Raw genomic sequence first — 15295 nt, forward strand, 5'->3', positions numbered from 1 at the left:
GGAAGTGTGGGTTCAATCCCTGGTTGAGAAACTAAGATCCCACAAGCTGCACAGCCAAAAAATTAGAAAAAAAATAAAGGTTAAAAACATTGTTTTCATTTTACCAATTGAAAATCAGTAAAAGTATTAAAAATAACAAATCATTATTAGTAAATAAAAATATTATTTAAGTTGTTAAACTCTTGGGGCTTCCCTAGTGGCTCAGTGGTAAAGAATCTGCCTGTCACGCAGGAGGCATGGGTTTCATCCCTGATCCAAGAAGATCCCACATGCCTGGGAGGCAACTACACTGAGCCTGTGTTCCAGAGCCTGTGCTCCACAACAGGAGAAGCCACCGCAACCATAGAGTAGCTCTGGCTTGCCAGAAGTGGAGAGAAGCCCCAGCCACAACGAAGACCCATCACAGGCACAAAATACAATAAAAAAATAATTAAAAATTAGTATTATTAAAAGTTTTTCATTTTACCAATCTGGTAGGTGAAAAGCAATGCCACTTTATAGCTTTAAATACATTTCTTGTAAGAGATGATCTTATTTTTATATGTTTATAATCCGTTTGCCCTTTATCTGTCTGTGAGCTGTTTTCATTTTTTTTGACTCTAATCTCAGGCTGCCTCTTCCCTATGGTTGTAAAATAGTGACCAGCTGCTCCTGGCTTCTGTCTCATCCTCTCAGCAACCTCAGCAGGGAGATACCGCTTCGCTAGATATCAACAAAACTTTAGTGATTGTCAAGGGAATGAGAAGAGAAGGCACAGATGGGAGAAAACATTTGCAAGTGATGTACCTGATGAAACACTGTTTTCCAAAATAGACAAAGAACTCTTAAAACTCACCACTAAGAAAGTCTACAATCTAATTACAGAATGGGCAAAGGATCTGAATACATTCCTCATCAAAGAAGATACTAAAATGGCAATTGCAATGTCATCAGGGAAATGCAAACTCAAACTGTAAGTAAATATCATTACAGAGCTGTTCAGTTCAGTCGCTCAGTCGTGTCCGACTCTGCGACCCCATGAACTGCAGCACGCCAGGCCTCCCTGTCCATCACCAACTCCCGGAGTTCACTCAGACTCACGTCCATCGAGTCAGTGATGCCATCCAGCCATCTCATCCTCTGTTGTCCCCTTCTCCTCCTGCCCCCAATCCCTCCCAGCATCAGAGTCTTTTCCAATGAGTCAACTCTTCGCATGAGGTGGCCAAAGTACTGGAGTTTCAGCTTTAGCATCATTCCTTCCAAAGAAATCCCAGGGCTGATCGCCTTCAGAATGGACTGGTTGGATCCCCTTGCAGTTCAAGGGACTCTCAACAGTCTTCTCCAACACCACAGTTCAAAAGCATCAATTCTTCGATGCTCAGCCTTCTTCACAGTCCAACTCTCACATCCATACATGACGACAGGAAAAACCATAGCCTTGACTAGACGGACCTTAGTAGGCAAAGTAATGTCTCTGCTTTTGAATATGCTCTCTAGATTGGTCATAACTTTTCTTCCAAGGAATTGGCTGCAATCACCACCCGCAGTGATTTTGGAGCCCCCAAAATAAAGTCTGCCACTGTTTCCACTGTTTCCCCATCTATTTCCCATGAAGTGATGAGACCAGATGCCATGAACTTCATTTTCTGAATGTTGAGCTTTAAGCCAACTTTTTCACTCTCCTCTTTTCCTTTCATCAAGAGGCGTTTTAGTTCCCCTTCACTTTCTGCCATAAGGGTGGTGTCATCTGCATATCTGAGGTTATTGATATTTAGAATGGCTAAAATCCCAAACACTGACAACACCAAGCGCTGGCAAGACTGGGGAACAACAGGAACTCTTGTTCGCTGCTGGTAGCAGTGCAAACATGGTACAGCCATTTAAAACAATGTTTATTTCTATTTATTTACTTATTTGGCTGCTCTGGGTCTTAGTTGCGGCAGGCAGGATCTTTAGTGGCAGCATGTGGGCTCTAGTTCCCTGTCCAGGGATTGAACCCGGGCCCTCTGCATCGGGAGAATAGAGTCTTAACCACTGGACCACCAGGAAGTCCTGGTATGGCCATTTGGGAGAGAGTTGTATAATATTAAACATGCTCTTACTGTATAATCCAGAAATTGTACTTTTTGGTATTTAGTCCAAATTAGTTAAAAACTTGCATCTGCACGGAACCTGGGTCTCTCTTGCTACATGCGGACTTGTCTCTAGTTGCAGCAAGCAGGGGCTACTGTGTGTTGTGGGGCACAGGCTTCTCCTTGTGGTGGCTTCTGTTTTGGGGCACGGGCTCTAGAGTGAGGGCTTCAGTAGTTGTAGCACAGGAGCTTAGCTGCTCCGTGGCACGTGGGATCTTCCTAGACCAAGGACTGAACCCATGTTCCCTGCATTGCACGGCAGATTGTTAACCACTGCACCACCGGGGAAGTTCAATAAATGTTTATAGGCGCCAAGCTTGGAAGCAAGCAAGATGTCGTTTGTTAAGTGAATAGATAAATAACCTGTGCTACTTTCATACAGTGCAAAATTATTTAGTGCTAAAATGAAATGAGTTACCAAGTCACGGAAAGACGTAAATGCATATCACTAAGGGAAAAGGAACAGGCTCTGTACTCTGTGATTACAATTATAAGACATTCTGGAAACGGTGAAACTATGGACACAGTGAAACGATCAGTGGTTGAGGGATGAATAGGTGGAGCATAGAGGATCTTTAGGGCAGTGCGGCAGTTCTGTACCATGGCCCCATGCCATTCTATGTCTCAGGTGGCCCAGCAGTAAAGAATCTGCCTGCCAGTGCAGGAGTCTCAAGCGACAAGAGTTTGATCCTGGGCTGGGGAAGATCTTCTGGAGTAGGAAATGGCAAAACCAATCCAATAATCTTGCCTGGAAAAGTCCATGGGCAGTGGAGTCTGGCAGGTTACAGCCCATAGTGTTGCAAAGAGCTGGACAGGACTGAGCGATGGAGCACGCACGGGCATAGAATGATACGCCAGCAAGACTGAACCCTGAGGTTAACTGTGGATTTTGGGTGACAATGATGCGTCAGTGTGGGTTCACAGATTGTAGCCAACGTACCATCTGGTGGGGGATGCTGAGGGTAGAGAAGTGTGTGTGTATTAGGAGGGAGGGTATATGGGAACAGCCTGTACTTTCTATTCAATTAAAAAATATATATTTATTTTTATTTATTTGTTTGACTGCTCCAGGATCTTCAGTCTTTGTGGCAGCATGCAGGATCTTTAGTTGCAGCATGAGAACTCTTAGATGCGGTATGTGGGATCTAGTTTGAGGATCAGAAATCAAACCCGGGCCCCCTGCATTGGGAGCATGGAGTCTTAGCCACTGGACTGGTACAGAAGTCCTTGTGAATCAGAAACTGCTATATAAAAAAAAAATTAAATCTATTAAAAAAGACAAAGCAAAACAGAGGGTTTGGGCCTGACTGGATGAACTTAGCTCACATGTCTCTCTGATCCAGAGTGTGGCCGGGAAACTGAGCCTGTAGGTTGAGGAGGCCCAGGTACATGGCCATCTCTGGAGGGAAATCAGTCCTTCAAAACCACATGGGAGAGGGATGGGGAAAGGTAGACCTAGAAGGAAAATAAGGGCTTGTTTCCTGAGAAGAGGAGAATGGATATTGGGAGTTGAAAACAGTGGATAGTGACTTATTGACTATCGTTGGCATTGAGGAGCTATCCGATCCTATAATCAGACAGAACAGAAAGTCCAGAGGCCTGGAGGTAATAGAAAAAGACAGAGCTTTTAGGTATTTAATGAACTCCTATTCAAGTTGACAACTTTGTTAATTTATTGAGCACCAAATATGGGTCGGAGAATATGCTTGAAGTTGAAGAGACTTTTGTGAATAATAACTCAGTGGACAAGTCCGTTAATTTTCAAAAGCTTTCGTGTTTATTCAGTGAACATGTAGGAGACAGTTTCACCACTCCAAAATTAAATTACCCATGGCCTAATTAGAATATCCATAAACCTCCCAGATCATTACAATTTCGGAGAATTCCAGGGTTCAGAGGAAGCCAGAGCAGTCCCGTGACTCACCACGATCCCCACCCCCACCCCCAGGCTCCCAGGACACACAGCTAACTTTTGAACTTGACTAACTTATAATGACCACTTAAAGGAAAGAAAGTGCTCGCCAAGCGTCGCCCATGGTTACTCTTGAGGACCCGGCCCCCTGACTGTGTGCGTCAATCTGGAAATTGTGTAATTGTTCAAAAGAGTGAAATTCAAACCAGACGGTAATGAATTGTTTTCACGTAGCCTTCAAAAAGTTGTTTTTACATAGGCCTTTTGAGGCCAACAAAACCAACTTTTGACTATAATGCAATGAAATGAAACACAAACCCCTTTTATTCTGAGATTTAGTCTCTGGATACTTTTGAAGTGATTTTGTTAGTTTTTAGGTTCTGCTTCACTAAGTCCTGCATTGTTCCCTTACTGTCTGTGATAAGGCAACAACAATTCCTCTGCCTCCTCCACCCCAGATTGTTCCAGTTTCTCCGTTAAAGAGACATTTACTCAGAGGAGAGAAAGATGGGCCATATCATTAACCCTTTGAGTCCATCTGCGTTTATTAAACACTTAGTATGGGCTTGATACATGAAAAAATCAAAGAAATGGGCCCTACAGACCATCCATAGAGGAATAAGACTCTCTCAGTGACAGGCTGTGTGATCTTCAGCTAGTTACTTAACATCTCTGAGCTTCTGTTTCCTGAATGTAAACTAAGGATGAACTATATGCCTGCCAGAGTCTTTTTAAAAATAATTAACTAAGGGCTACGCCGGGCCTTCATTGCTGCACTTTCTGTAGTTGCAGTCTGAGGGCTTCTCATTGTGGTGGCTTCTCTCGTTGTGCAGCACAGGCTCTAGGTGTGAAGGCTTCAAGAGCTGTGGAGCATGGGCTTAGTTGCCCCAAAGCATGTGGAGCCTTCCCTGACCAGGGATTGAACCTGTGTCTGCTGCATTGGCAGGTGGATTCTTAACCATTGGACCATCAGGTGGTTTACTTACTCATTTATTCAACAAACATAGATGGAGCTTCTGTTCTCTGCCCCCATACTCTTTTAGGAAGTAGGGCCACACAATAACCCTGCGAGTTGTACAAGGATTTTGGTGCAGATGGAAGCCAGGCAGTAAACAGGAAGCTTTTGTACAAGAGCATTTACAGTAAATTACCTACAGAAACCTCAGAAGAAATAACATGAGTCTCAAAGGCCACTGTATTAGTTACCTATTGCTATGGAACAAACTGCCTCGAAATTTAGGAGCTTAAAACAGTCAACATTTCTTGCACAGTTTCTGGGGCGGGGTCAGGAAGCCAGAAGGGTTTAGCTGAGTGGTCTGGGTCTCCCACTGGGGGCTGCAATCACCTGAGGTTCAGCAGGACTGGAGGATGGGGCTTTAGCTCTTTTCTGTGGTTGTTGGCAGGAAGTATGGTCCCTCGCCTCACGGGCCTCCTCATAAGCCAGCTGCTGGCAGAGCAGCTGGCTGAGCAAGTGATTTAAGGAAGAGAAAGAGGGGACTTCCCTGGTGGGCCAGTGGTTAACAGTCTGTGCTTCCAAGTGCAGGGGCCACTGGTTTGATCCCTGGTGGGAGAACTGAGATCCCATGTGCCACATGGAGTGGCCAAAAAAAAAAAAAAAAAAAAAAAAGAGAGAGAGAAAGCAACCAAGACAAACTTGGTGTCTTTTATAAGTTTATCTCAGAAGTGACAACGTATCATCATTCTGCCTGATTCTCTTGGTCTTACAAACCTGCCCACTGCTGTGTGTGTGTGGGAGTGGGGAGGCCTACACAGAGCTGTGAGAGCCAGTGGAACAAAGGATCACTAGGGGCCATTTTGGGGTTTGGCTACTAACCCCTCCCTCATAGTTTGTGTGTGTGTGTGTGTGTGTGATTTCTCATTTTAAGTCAGTATTCACCTTTACACTTAAATTTTGTGTTCATCATTCTGTTCGTTTGTTTGGTTTTATTATTTTCTTTTTGCTCATACCTCAAGGGATGTGGGTTCTTAGTTCCCTGACCAGGGATTGCACCTGTGCCCGCCAGCAGTGGAAGTGTGAAGTCTTAACCACTGGACCTCCAGGGAAGTCTGGTTTGCTAGTTTTTAAGGAAGGCTTCCTCAGATAGCAAAATCTTCAGGTCCCACTAAACCTGGATCCATCTCTGGTCCCAAAATAAGTCTGCTGTTCGTGACGCTGGGAGTGTTAGAGATTTTGCACGCAGGGTTGGAAGAAGATAGGACCCAGTCCAGGGAACTTGCTAGCTGAGGGCCTGCCCTGCCTGGGGGGATGGTGTAGATATCAGCTCCTCCCTCACGGCCTTCACTCAACATTTCTTCGGAAGCTTAAACTGCTGGAATCAAACCAGAGGTTTCCAGAAGTGACAAAGAGATAAAGTCGTGTGTGTGCACTGTGGTGCTGTATTTAAACATTTTGACAGTGATCAGGTGAAATTTTGCCAGTGCTGATCCACTCTCCTGTACGTGTTTGTGTCTGGCAGGAGGGCCCAGTGATTGGACACTCACTTTCAAGTTAATTGACTTATTTGGTCTTCTTAAACCAAGCAAGTGATGAAATGCAAATTTTTTTCCCCTCTGTTTTCTTTCCTCATGCACCAAGAAAAACAAAGCTGGCTTTGAAACTCTAATGCATCTATTAATTTCTGAGGCTCCAGCTCTAAATTAGCAAAAACCAAAAAAAAAAAGGACAAGAAAACTCCAGCTTTTTTGATCCTTGTTTGGGCCTCTATGATCTGAGATGGACCTGGTTCCCCTGACCCCACACAAAGTAGATCGTGAAAGATGTGTTGTGATTTGTTGTGTAAAGGAAACGACCACCATATATTGAATACACACTTTTTGTGTCACAGCTTCTGTGTCATCTCGTTTGCCATTCATTTAACAAGCTAAGTCTGATGATCTCCATTTTGCAGATGAGGCTCAGAGAAGCTATCTTGCTTAACTCAATTGCTTAAAACAATTTTTTTTTCTTATGAGTCTTTGGGTATGGTTTTTCTGGGTTTGCTGGGACAGCCAGATGCCTGGTTCTTTTTTCCCCTCAGGTCTTTCCTTCAGTGCTTTTGCTGACCTGGTGGACTTAGGGCAGAGTTTCAAGTGAGTGAAAATAGAAGCTGCAAGGCCTTTCAAGGTCTGGGCTCTAGAACTCGTACTGTATCCCTTCTACTCATAATATTGATGGAAACGCATTCCAATAAGCTTCACATAGGTTTAAACCATGTGACAGTGTTTCCCCAGTGCCTGGAACAGAGCTGGTACACAGAATATTTGTTGACATAAAAAGATGATCACAATGAATTTTTCTCCTAGCACTGCGGAACTTAGAAGTTCCCTAAAACGGTGGTTATTCTTTTATAGCTTTCCCAGGGAAGAGAAGTAATATCGATGATTTTTATTGCTATCAGGACACCCGATTTCTACCGAATGGCACAGAATGATCTTCACTGTTCTTTCCAACCTGCCCTCAGTTCCCCGTTATCTGATACTTAGTAAATTGCTAACGATGCATTGCCAAATTAATAGAGGGGCAGTGGAAAATAAGAATGAAGAGTATGGTCATGGATTTCAAATCCTGGTCCTACCTCTTACTAGCTGTGGGATCTTGAGCAAGTCATCCAAGCTCTCCGTGCTTTTGTTTTCTCATCTGTAAAATGGGCATAATACTAGACTATACATCTGGAGATTGATGGAAGAATCAAGTGGGTTAATACTTGCATACAGCATGAAGGGTTGGCATTCTGTCACTATTATACAAGTGAAAGTTGCTCAGTCATGTCTGACTCTTTGCGACCCCATGGACTTAGTCCATGAAGTTCTCTAGGCCAGAATACTGGAGTGGGTAGCTGTTTCCTTCTCCAGGGGACCTTCCCGACCCAGGAGTTGAACCGGGGTCTCCTGCATTGCAGGCGGATTCTTTACCAGCTGAGCTATCAGGGAAGCCCAAGTATCTTGCTTGGAGAATCCCATGAACCAGAGGAGCCTTTCAGGCTACGGTCTGTGGAGTCACAAGAGTTGGACGCGACTGAACGACTAAGCGCAGCACAGCATTATATAAGAGTTAACTGTTATTGTAAGTAACCTACAGGGCCTGACTTCAAGTTTCCAATGAGTCACTTTCTTAAGATACCACATGATCTTTTGAGAGCTGTTGTTCTTTGCCTTATCCAACAGTCTTCAGAGAATCAGGAAGCCATCAAGGTGAGCTCTGAACAAGTGTGAAAGCAACCTTCGCCAGTTCACAGTTGGACAGCTTTAATGCACCAATTTCTAATTTCATTTATAGTACTTAGATTTTTAACTGTAGTTTTCTAGCCATATGAAGGAGGATGACTTTTAGAGAGAAGTCAGCTTTACAGGCTGACACAGAAAAATTCTATTATAGCATGGTGCTTTCCTTTATTGTATTATTATGTTATAATGGAAAATTTCAGACGTGTTCAAAAGGAGAGAAAAGAATATAACCAAGCCCTGTATCCATCATCTATCTGATGATTTGAGAAGCACCTTGCCGAATATATGGTAGTCTGTCTATAAAATGGTGTACAGCAGGCTTTAAAAAGAAAAAAAATGTCTTCTGTTATGGAAAATATGTCTAAGAAAATTAAGAAAAAAGTTACAAAACAGTCTACACACTGTATTTCCATTTGGTATAAAAACAATGTGTTTTATTGGCACATATTTGTAATATCGTCATTTATTCCCACAAAGCCTGAAAGAGTGGGCAGGATTACCAAGCAAATTTACTGCTACACAAGCCACATGCACACATGCACACACACAAACGTGCACACACACAAATGCACACACTCGTGGGGTGGTTGGGATCAGGGGATTGGGTTCCTCTTCTCTCTGTCCATCCCCAAATCCAGTTCAGGCCTGGATGGAGCTTGCAATCTTGGGGTTCTTGGGGATGTTGTGGTTTGAAATGGCAACACTCTAGATTGCATTTGGAGCTGTCTTAGCAGGAGGCTGGGGCTTTTTTGGTAAAGAATCTGCTTGCAATGCAGGAGATCTGGGATCAATCTCTGGGTCAGGAAGATCCCCTGGAATGGCGACCCATTCCAATATTCTTGCCTGGGAAATCCCATCGACAGAGAATCCCATGGGCAGAGGAGCCTGGCAGGCTACAGCCGATGGGATCCTAAAGAGCTGGACAGGACTGAGCCACTAACAATTTCACTTGCTTTAGCAGGAGGCTACTTGGCTTTCTGAAGTTCTCAGAGGGGAGTGTTTTTGTAAGACACACACCTCTTTCTCATGTTAATGTTGGGAGCTTCCCTGGGCTCCACTTTCATGTACTATCATTCTGGACTGAGATGGGGAGGGAAGGAGGTGTGTATCAACACTGCCTCCCCCCTCCCCCAACCCTGTTTGGCCTCCTAGGGGCTCCCGAGACACTGGAAGTTAACATCTTGGAGGGTTTGCCTTGAACCTGTGTTTGCAACCACGCTGGGGGTTGGGTGCTGTTCCTCTGCACAGCTTAGGGATGAGGAAGCTGCAGAGAGTTCAGAGACGTTCCCAAGGTCACACTGCTAGGCGTGGGCTGCCTTTGAACCTCAGTCTCTTTCAGTTCAGTTCAGTCACTCAGTTGTGTCTGACTCTGCAACCCCATGAATCGCAGCACGCCGGTCCTCCCTGTCCATCACCAACTCCCGGAGTTCACTCAGACTCACGTCCATCGAGACAGTGATGCCATCCAGCCATCTCATCCTCTGTCGTCCCCTTCTCCTCCTGCCCCCAATCCCTCCCAGCATCAGAGTCTTTTCCAATGAGTCAACTCTTCGCATGAGGTGGCCAAAGTACTGGAGTTTCAGCTTTAGCATCATTCCTTCCAAAGAAATCCCAGGGCTGATACCCTTCAGAATGGACTGGTTGGATCTCCTTGCAGTCCAAGGGACTCTCAGCTGCCTAAACACAAAGAATGTTCTAGAAAGACAGCAGAGACTGAGTTCAAGGTGGTTCCTTCAGGGGATGGAGCCTGGGCAGGGGGAAAGGGTGAGGGGAAGGGTGCAAGAAGGCTTTTGGTGTCCATCTACTACTTTGGCCAGACAGGTGATAATAGCAGAATTGTAGCTAAGATCAAAGCACAGATTCAGAGCCAGGTGACCTGAACTCTTGATCACTTGACTGGCGAATGACTTGAGCCAGTGACTGTCTTCCTCTGCAAATCAGTGTTTCCCTATTCACACGGAGATGATGACCAATGTCTGCTTTCCTGGGGCTGCTTGAGAACTAAAGGAGTTAAAGTTTTTGTTTGCTTTTGTCTGCCCTGTGTGGCTTGCAGGATCTTAGGTCTCCTGACCAGGGATCGAACCCATGCCCCTGGAGTGGAAGCTCAAAGTCTTAACTACTGGACTGCCAGGAAAGTCCCTAAATGATTTAAGATAGTCCTAAAACATTTACAACAGCAACAAAACACTTAGAACGGTGCCCTGTCACATAGTAAACATCGAACAAATTTTAACTATTGTTATTCTGAGCATTGGTATTTTCCCATGAATATGTATTACTTTTAAAATAATAAAAATAATAGACTAGTTCTTTTAAAAGGTCAATACAGTGTCTAATAAAGTTAGACATATACCTACCTTGCTGCTAAGTCGCTTCAGTCGTGTCCGACTCTGTGCGACGCTATAGATGTCAGCCCACCAGGCTGCCCCGTCCCTGGGATTCTCCAGGCAAGAGCACTGGAGTGGGTTGCCATTTCCTTCTCCAGTGCATGAAAGTGAAAAGTGAAAGTGAAGTTGCTCAGTTGTGTCTGACTCTTAGCGACCCCGTGGACCTGCCAGGCTCCTCTATCCATGGGATTTTCCAGGCAAGAGTACTGGAGTGGGGTGCCATTGCCCCGTAATTCTACTCTGGGGTTAAGAGAAATATGTGCACATGACCACAAAAAAACTTGGTCAGGAATGTTCATTACAGCTTTTTCTCATAGACCAAACTGGAAATGTCCACCAACAAGAGGACAGATAAGTAAATGGTGGTACAGCCAGAAAATGGAATGAAAAAGTGAAAGTGTTAGTCGCTCAGTTGTGTCCAACTCTTTGTGACTCCATGGAGTGTAGCCCACCAGGCTCCTCTGTCCATGGGGTTCTTCAGTCAAAAATACTGGACTTGGACAGCCATTCCCTTCTCCTGGGATTCCAGACCCAGGGATTGAACCCAGTCTCCTGCATCACAGGCAGATTCTTTACCGTCTTTCCACCAGAAAATGGAATCCTCAACAATAAAAAGAAAGAAACAGTTTAAAAAGAAAGAAAGAAAGAAACTGTTGAAACCTCCAGCAGTCAATATGATTGAATCTGAAGAACATTATTTGGGTGAAAGAACCCAGATACATTAGGGTTCATTCTGTATGATTCCATTTATATCAAGTCCAAGAACAGGCCAAACTAATGATGATAGAGGTCAGAATAGGGGTTAACTGGTTTGGGGGAGGGGAGAAGGCAACTTTCTAAAGGATGGAAATGTTCTGTGCCCCAGAAGCCATTTTTGGTTGTCACAACCAGCAGTGAGAGTAAAGACTACCAGCATCTGCTGGATAGAGGCCAGAGATGCTATAAACATCCTCCAGTGCTCAGGACAGTCCCCACCACAGAGAATTATCTGGCCCCATATTTCAATGAGAAACTTTGGTATAGGGTTTAAGTTACTTAAGCATGTCCAAGGATTTCTGCATGCTCATAGATACTTGCCATTATTATAGGCAAAATCTGAGTAGCAGAGATGAGTAGTTACCCTTGGGATAGGATTGTTGCTTGCAAGAAGCTATTCAGCCAGGAACTTTTCCCACCCTCCTTTGCATATAGGCACAGCCAGACAATTCATTCTTGCAAACAGAAGGAGCAAAAGTAATGTATGTTAGCTCGAGGCGAGGCAGTCAAGAAACGTGTACTCTCTCCCTACTCTTTTCCCTGCCTCCTCTGGATGCAGACAGTGATGAAAAACTGTCAGTCAACTGGCAACCCAGCACAGGATGGCCCCATGAACAGGAGATAAAATTCTGTTATGCAAACCCTGGAACGTTGGGGTTTATTTGTTGCGGTGGCTCATATAATTCGAATAGAGTGTTCAACCAAAAATATAGTCTCCAAAGTGCAGATTTTCTAAACTAATCTGTTAAGGAACAGTTAATCTCACTTGTAAATTATCTGAGAGCAGAGATCATAGGATACACATTTTCTTAATCCCCATAAGGCTAAGCACCGTGTATCTTTTTTCTTCTGAAGTCATATGGCTCAGTGGATTGGAAGAGATTTTAAGTATCCTTTTGTAACCTTTCCAAGACAAATTTATTGGACCACAAAACACCAGCTCTCACACTCTCATCCCATGTCTTCTGGGGTAGTTACCTTACCTGATGCTCTAGACTTGAGTTCAGACTGACTGAAGCCAATCAATGTATTTTCATCCCAAGATGATGCTGTGAAAGTGCTGCACTCAATATGCCAGCAAATGTGGAAAACTCAGCAGTGGCCACAGGACTGGAAAAGGTCACTTTTCATTCCAATCCCAAAGAAAGGCAATGCCAAAGAATGCTCAAACTACCGCACAGTTGCACTCATCTCACATGCTAGTAAAGTAATGCTCAAAATTCTCCAAGCCAGGCTTCAGCAATACGTGAACTGTGAGCTTCCAGATGTTCAAGCTGGTTTTAGAGAAGGCAGAGGAACCAGAGATCAGATTGTCAACATCTGCTGGATCATGGAAAAAGCAAGAGAGTTCCAGAAAAACATCTATTTCTGCTTTATTGACTATGCCAAAGCCTTTGACTGTGTGGATCACAATAAACTGTGGAAAATTCTTCAAGAGGTGGGAATACCAGATCACCTGACCTGCCTCTTGAGAAATCTGTATGCAGGTCAGGAAGCAACAGTTAGAACTGGACATGGAACAACAGACTGGTTCCAAATAGGAAAAGGAGTACGTCAAGGCTGTATATTGTCACCCTGCTTATTTAACTTCTATGCAGAGTACATCATAAGAAATGCTGGACTGGAAGAAACACAAGCTGGAATCAAGATTGCTGGGAGAAATATCAATCACCTCAGATATGCAGATGACACCACCCTTATGGCAGAAAGTGAAGAGGAACTCAAAAGCCTCTTGATGAAAGTAAAAGAGGAGAGTGAAAAAGTTGGCTTAAAGCTCAACATTCAGAAAATGAAGATCATGGCATCTGGTCCCATCACTTCATGGGAAATAGATGGGGAAACAGAGGAAACAGTGGCAGACTTTATTTTTTTGGGCTCCAAAATCACTGCAGATGGTGACTGCAGCCATGAAATTAAAAGACACTTACTCCTTGGAAGAAAAGTTATGACCAACCTAGATAGCATATTCAAAAGCAGAGAAATTACTTTGCCGACTAAGGTCCGTCTAGTCAAGGCTATGATTTTTCCTGTGGTCATGTATGGATGTGAGAGTTGTACTGTGCAGAAGGCAGAGCGCCGAAGAATTGATGCTTTTGAACTGTGTGGAGAAGAATCTTGAGAATTCCTTGGACTGCAAAGAGATCCAACCAGTCCATTCTGAAGGGTATCAGCCCTGGGATTTCTTTGGAAGGAATGATGCTAAAACTGAAACTCCAGTACTTTGGCCAACTTTTGAAGAGTTGACCCATTGGAAAAGACTCTGATGCTGTGAGGGATTAGGGGCAGGAGGAGAAGGGGACGACAGAGGATGAGATGGCTAGATGGCATCACTGACTTGATGGACGTGAGTCTGAGTGAACTCCAGGAGTTGGTGATGGACAGGGAGGCCTGGCGTGCTACGATTCACGGGGTCGCAAAGAGTCAGACACGACTGAGCGACTGAACTGAACTGAACAGAAGTGAACTGAACATCAGTCTTTGGGTCACAGACGGGCACATAAGCAAGTCAGAGCCAACATGATATAGGATTGTAGCTGAGGCTCCTGCATGGAAACAGTTCCTTCTCTTTCAGGAGAGAACCGTGGGGACTTCCCCAGTGGTCCAGTGGTTAACAATCCACCTTCTAATGCAGAGTACGTGGGTTTGAGCCCTGCTTGGGAAACCTGGTGGCTCAGATGGTAAAGAATCTGCCTGCAATGCAGGAGACCTGGGTTTGATTCCTGGGTCAGGAAGATCCCCTGGAGAAGGGAATAGCAACCCCCTCCAGTATTCTTGTCTGGAAAATTCCAAGGACAGAGGAGCCTTGTGGGCTACAGTCCCTGGGGTCCCAAAGAGTCAGACACATCTGAGTGATTGAGCAGCCATGCATATTGGTCAATTCCAAAAAACAGAGAACTTTCAAAAAAGAACAAAAGGAGAAATCAATGGGCTTGCACAATTCAAAAGTTCAAGGGCTTCAGCTTCAGATATGGCTGGATCCAGGAAACGATGTCCTGAATACATGGTTTTACTTTTCATCTCTTGTTCTGTTTGCCCTTTATTCTTGGGCAAAAGTTCACTAAGAGATGGCCCCAGAAGTAACAAGCTTACTCCTTACTTAGCAACTCTTAGGTAATTGTTTTAACAAAAGTTTAAGAATTGGCTTGAATCACTACTCTGTCCTTGAACCAATCACCGTACCCATGGTCTCACTGGCCGAGCATAAATCCTGTGTTCACCTCTTGAATGTGAGGTCATCACTATCTCAAAACAGATTCATAATGTGGGAAAAGAAGCCAGAAGGCTACTAAACTGGACTTGGAGTGACTGGATGACCCTGAGGGCACCTCCCGGTCCCAGCATGCTTTGTCCAAGGCAGAGGATCCTGAAGCTCCTCAGACTTTCTTGGGTTCCTTCATGGATTCCTCCCTGAGACTGAGACTTGGTCTCTCTTTCTCTGTACTTAGCCTCTTAGGCCACTGCTTCCCACAGCCTACATCTGGGGTAGGGAGGAGGGGTGAGAGTCTTTCTAAAATTCAGATTCTGATTCAGCATCTCTGAGTTGGATCCCGAGATGCTAGGTTTCCGTGAACCTCACTTTGAGTAGCAAAGGATTACAGTGCTTGCTAAATATGCTCTCAGCCTTCCGAAGGAAGCCACAGTTGGCTTAGGAAGAGAATCAGATCATATGAACTTTCCTTTTTAAAGAAATGTATATTAAAAGGTGAATCAACTTAAAGAAAAAAAAAACTATTAAGGAATAAAAAAGTGGTTTGTGGCCACAGCAAGATTCCTAAAGGCATTACACGACCGACTGAAATCTGCGGAACTCTGCTAGAGCCAGGCTCTCTTTTGGACTTTGAACCAAGCTGGACAAAGATTCGTTGCATGAAAGCTGGTGCTAGAGAAATCTTTCAAAGACAGAC

The sequence above is a fragment of the Capricornis sumatraensis genome, chromosome 15, assembly GCF_032405125.1.
Source record: "Capricornis sumatraensis isolate serow.1 chromosome 15, serow.2, whole genome shotgun sequence".
Taxonomy (NCBI): domain Eukaryota; kingdom Metazoa; phylum Chordata; class Mammalia; order Artiodactyla; family Bovidae; genus Capricornis; species Capricornis sumatraensis.